Raw genomic sequence first — 6,000 nt, 5'->3', positions numbered from 1 at the left:
TCAGGTTGGGAAGCATACACTGGTACAGCGTGTTTGTCACACCCACCACACAACGAAACAGCTCAGGATCCTGGTTCACAACCCCCCCAGGCAGACGTGGGCGTCCACTTGGCCTGTTCCAGGTCCTAAACAATGAGGATCCTGTGAGCTGGATCACCCTCAGGGAATCACACCACATGGCCGTAGTGCCGTAACTGACGCTCCCTCACAAAGCAGATAATGTGTCTCATTCCGGACTCAATGGGCAACTGCTCATTCGACACAAAGCTAAACCAGCGGTACCCAAGGATTCTCGAAGAGACACAGTACCAAAGAAATCCAGTCTTTGTTTCAGGTCACTAGATAGCGTCCATATCTCGCAACCATATAGCAAGACACAGAAGCACCAGGACTCTAAAGACTTGCACCTTCATCCTTTTGCATAGATATTGGGAGCAGTGAGCAGGGACATTTTTATCCATTCACAGATATATATATTTCCTTGCGCTGCAATGTGTATTACAGGGAGCGGGCAGCATTATGCAAAAAGTAGGGATTACCCTGAAATAGAAGACCTGTTCAAAACAGGGCACATTTCCCACACAGTTAGGGCAGGCTGGATTAGTGATACCAATCAATGTAAGACACCCTTGTTTGGGATGTGGAAGGAGACCAATCTAGCTGATTAAAAAAAAAAAAAAAGAACATACAGAGAAAATATGCATACTCCTCACATATAGTGCCTTGATCCTAGACCTCTAAAGGTGTAAGAGAGAACCAATTACTAAGCATTAGTAAATGTAATTATAAAATGAATTCATTTTGCAATACAATGACGTTTTTTAGTGTTTAACAAATACAGCAGCTATGTGGTACTGTCGCCAAGGTAAAGAGTGCAGTGTTTAAAGGATTTTGTGTTTTTATAGTGTTTTGAATGGTGTTTTTGGCATGAAAACAGTGGTAGGGCCATACCAGAATTTTTCGATATGTGTGCAGCATTCTCTAACATAAACAATAAATTAACCAATGTATCTGTCCTACTTTTGGTAAAGACTAGTGAAACATGCAAGTTCATACGCATTTTACATCACGAAAACAATGGCATGCTGGCACCTGGTTTGTCACTTTTGATCATCATTATATTTTCTGAAATCATCATAATATGAAAAAAGACATCCATATAGATTTAAATGAATGCTAAGTGAAAGCCTTGTAAACACCCTCTGCTCAGTTAAACTCATTAATTACAAAAACTTCAAGTTTAGAATCAAACTGATTTATGGTGAAAAAGAACAAGCAGGAATAACATGGACAGAATCCATACACTGCAAACACAACTTGAACTCAACACTGCACATCCAGTAGCAGTACTAATTACCATGCCACCAGGCATTTGGTGGCCAGTGTGAGGCCGATATACTGCAGCCACCTTTAAGTACTTTTGGTAGTTAGCTTTGATACTTTTCATACCTCTTTACTTGCGTGTGCAGTATGGCTTTGACTGGGGAAAGCTCATTCCATGCAAACTTATGATTTAAAAAATAAATAAATAACAACTGGTGGTCCTTGTTTTCACATTTACAAAGTAGTGTTATGACATTTTCCAACCCGCTTAAACCAGATCAGTGTCTCTTGGGGTGCTGAAGCCTAACCCAGCTAGCAAAGGGCACATGGGAGGAACAAATCTTGGACAGGGCACACACACAAACCCACCAGGGCCAATTTAGCTCTAACCCAGCTAGCATAGGGCACATGGCAGGAACAAATCTTGGGCAGGGCGCACACACAAACCCGCCAGGGTCAATTTAGCTTTACCAATTCACCTAACTTGCATGTCTTTGGACAGTGGGAGGAAATCCATACAGACAAGGGGAAAACATGCAAACGCCATGCAGGGAGGACCCGGGATGCAAACTGTGGTCTCATTAATGCGATGCAGCAGCGATACTACAGTACCACCATGTTGCCTCATATTTACAAAGTGAAAGGGGCAAACACTGCGCAAAGAAAACTGTACTTTCTGTAACAGTGTACCAGTGACTAGCCCAAGGTGCTTGTTAGAAGTTGCCAACATATGGATCCTGAGTGAGGCTATCAGGAGACAAAGAAGCTGCTAACATTAACTTTGGAAATGAACATATGTATTGTTTCCATAGGGTGTATTAAATTTTATTTTGAGCTGGCCAACAACTACATCAGAAGATATTAAAGCTTTAACAGCATTTTCTGTCTTTTTCATTACTGTTGCTACAACACTGATAGTAAAGAACAGGGATTATAAATTAGAGGCCCACTCAAGCCTTAGGCCAAGTTTGGTATCATGGTAGGGGCAAAACTCAGCTGAACTGTGCCACACTCTCTCAGTTTTGTATAAAAGGATTTCTGAACACTTTCACTTATTTAACTTGTGCTATGTGAATTGAGAACAGCACAAATACTCATCTGACCAATTACCACTGACTGTGTTCTACATTTCAACACTGCAGGCAGGATGGAATAAAACCAGCAGGTTTCATAGTTTTGGACAATCTTTTGCTGTAATTTCATTTTGAGTTTTTGATAAGTAAGTGAATTAAGCTTTATTTCACAATAGATGTAGACATTCCACTTGCATTGCATTTATTTTGCATTAATATTTATAAATACTGTTGCCACTGTGACCTGTGAAGAAATATGCAGGTAAGAATAAGAAGGAGCAAGAGTCATGTGTGCTGGAGTAGTATAGACAAAGCTGAGCTAAACAACCTATAAGTTGTATAGGAAAGGAATGAGAAAATGGGTAGTATGGTGAGGAGAGATCATGAACATAGCAATTCCCAAGGCTGACGTGATGCACCAGGTGTCTGCAACCTATGTATCTTCTGTCTCCCGGATCATTGATAGTCATAACCGAGGATGGACTTAGGCAAATGAGGACACAAACAACAAGTATTTGTACAAAGATTCATATTGCACTTATTATAAGCAACAACAGGGTTCAAAAGTGTTGTAGCTGCATTTTCCCAAAATTACCAAAGTTCAGCAGCTCTAGTATGCAAAATGGGATTCTATCAAAAGCTTGATGCATTGAAATGATTCCACAGACAAAATATCTTCTTTTTAAATATTTTAGTAAAAATTCAAAGTTAAACAGTGTGGCAGATGACCAGGGATCCTGCTCCACCTGGACGCCGGGAGGAGGGACGGATGAGGAGAGTGGCACTTCTCTTCCCTGGGCGCCTGGAAGGTCCTAGAGCCCTGGAGAACAGCACTAATGCCACACCAGGAAGTGCTGCCAGACCAGGGATGGTATACGCCCGGAGTGCTTCCGGGTGCAAGGACAGCACTTCCACCACACTGGGGAGTGCTGCCGGAAGTTTGTCATTGTGCACCTGGAGCACATCCGGGGCAAGGTAAATGGGGCCGCCTCACTTCATTCGGGGAACCGGAGTCAGGTGGAAGAGGACGGAGCTTGCAAGGCAGGAGTGGAGGCAGCCAAAGGAACTAGGACTGAACACTTTGTAAATATTCTAAATAGTGTGTGGAATAAACATGTGTGTGTTTTTGGACATTCTGGTGTTGTGTCTGTCTGTGGCCGGGCTATTTTTAACAACAGTTCACACAAAAATAGAGAAAAAAATTGATATAGCAAAAAAATGGTTCTTGTTTAAGAAAAGTTCTGTTTAAAGCTTAGAAATCTTGTTTCATTGCTTTAAATTTGCTTATACAGTTGAACCATTTCTAAACGGTCAGAAAACTGTATGCTTATTCCGTTTTCATATTGTAAATAAGTCTTTAGGTCCCTGCTAGCACTGGGACCTATTCTAAACAGCAACTGACTAAATTAACACACTGTATCTTAGTTATAGCAAGAAAGTACTATCACTTATTAACTAACAATGGGTAAAAGGCACTACCATTGTCCATGACTATGACTAAGCAAACACTAATATGAATTTAACTTAATGCATTAACTTTCTAAGATTGGCTCTTAACACTAGAATTACCAGAGCCCATGAAAAAACTTGTAGATCTAGCCCACCTTAAATCCCATCGCACCTCTCCGTCAGTGTCTTTTGTCCTGTAAATGTGCCGATAAAGACAAGCAGCAAGCAGCCTGCTATTCCATCCCCCCACTGCCGCAGAATGTGCCCAAAGTTCTCCCAGCTCATGTCTTGATTATCTGGGAGTGAAGTACTGGAGTTTTAGAGTGGAAATAATAGATCGTTATTTGGATCAAATGTATTTCATGTGTGTTCTGTTTCTACAATAATCTGTGTAAACACATTGTTAAAACAGAAATGTTTTTCATATTTTAGTAGTAAATGACAAAATGTTAGCATAAACTATATAATGTGTGAGGCCTGAAGTCCAAAGATCAAATAAACACTTTCACAAAAGGTTCAAGGATGATACAACAGTTTCCGTGGCATAGTACGGTTCAATCCCAACTGACTCCTTTATTTGCCGTTTTCAGTACTGAGCTGCCCTTATCGTTAATATTATACAGTACACACATACATTTGATTTGTGTCTGTAACAGACAGTGTACATTTATAGTACAGTAGAGTCTCACTTATCCAACCTTTGCTTATCTGACATTCCGTATTATCCGACGTCCCACCGCAAAAAAACCCCAAAAAAACGCATCAAACGGCATCAAGAACTGCAAGTTGCGAGCGTGAATGTAGTCTATTTTTTGTTGCTCCCGACTCTACCGCAGCTAATTACAGTGGAACCTCGGTTTGCAAGCATAATTCGTTCCGGAAACGTGCTCGCAGTCCAAAGCACTCGTATATCAAAGCGAATTTCCCCATAAGAAATAATGGAAACTCAGATGATTCGTTCCACAACCCAAAACTATTCATATAAAAATGATTAAAACAAAATATAAAGTAAAAATACATAAAACAAATTAACCTGCACTTTACCTTTGAAAAGAATCATGGCCGGTGTGAGTGAGTTTCTAAACTCTTGTGGGATTCCACCCAACGGGACAACACACGGAAGAGTGTCCCAAAGCAATCGCAGTTTCCCAGCGCTGTAGCAGTTCGCCGTAAAAGCGAATCCAAAAAGATCGCGGACATGCTATAAGCGCCTGCTGTCGATGGGTGATACAAGGAACAAGGAACATTAGAAATGCACAGGGCACAGTATTACTTGGCCACAACCCTGCCTGACTGCTGTGTCTGTGTATAGGAGAGCGGCAGATCCCACTACAATAAATAACTGCGCTGTTGCTGTTTCAAGCTAAATAAAGCTGGTGTTGCTAAAGTACTGAGACTCAGCTTCATGTTTTCGGGTGCAAGACAGGGACTTGCACGTCACAGCACGCACGTCATAGCACAAACACACACACACACAGTCACAATGCTGTAGTAAACAGTATACACTCATACGGATGCTGACTATATGAGTGATGGAGTTAAGGCTCTAGAAACTGCAATTAAATACATTGAGCAACAAGAAGAAGCTACAGGAATTGACATAATGATGCTGTCAAAGATGGCAAGACTTGGCAGCGAAGAAACGGCACTCATCAGGAAAGCAGACTACGATCAAAAATTTCTTTAAATCATCACAGGACTCAACTTTTTAAGTACAGTACATACTGTATTTAACTTCAGACCATTCTGTAACTGTAAGTTCATTTTTTCAATAATTTTTTCTGTTGTTTTGTTGTAAAACATGATTATTAGGTTCGTAATGTGTAAAATTATAACATAGTTTGATGTTTAATAGGATTTTTCTTAACACCTCCCATTATCCAACATTTTCGCTTATCCAACGTTCTGCCGGCCCGTTTATGTCGGATAAGCGAGACTCTACTGTACTTGTAAAAGTTACCATTTTTTTTCACTTTTATTCTCTCAGTCACGATCACGATACATACTGCCGCCCTAGGGATCTGACACTGTTAGTTTTTATTTGAAACTGGGAATAACTGTAGATGTGAGTAGTGTTCTGAAACAATGGAACTGGACATTCTCTGATCTGGAGGGATAAAAGCTGACACACAAATGCTGGTGAATCTGCCATATT

This window comes from Erpetoichthys calabaricus, chromosome 18 (genome assembly GCF_900747795.2).
Source record: "Erpetoichthys calabaricus chromosome 18, fErpCal1.3, whole genome shotgun sequence".
NCBI classification, from domain to species: Eukaryota; Metazoa; Chordata; class Cladistia; order Polypteriformes; family Polypteridae; genus Erpetoichthys; species Erpetoichthys calabaricus.
Note: the sequence above shows the minus strand (reverse complement) of the source record.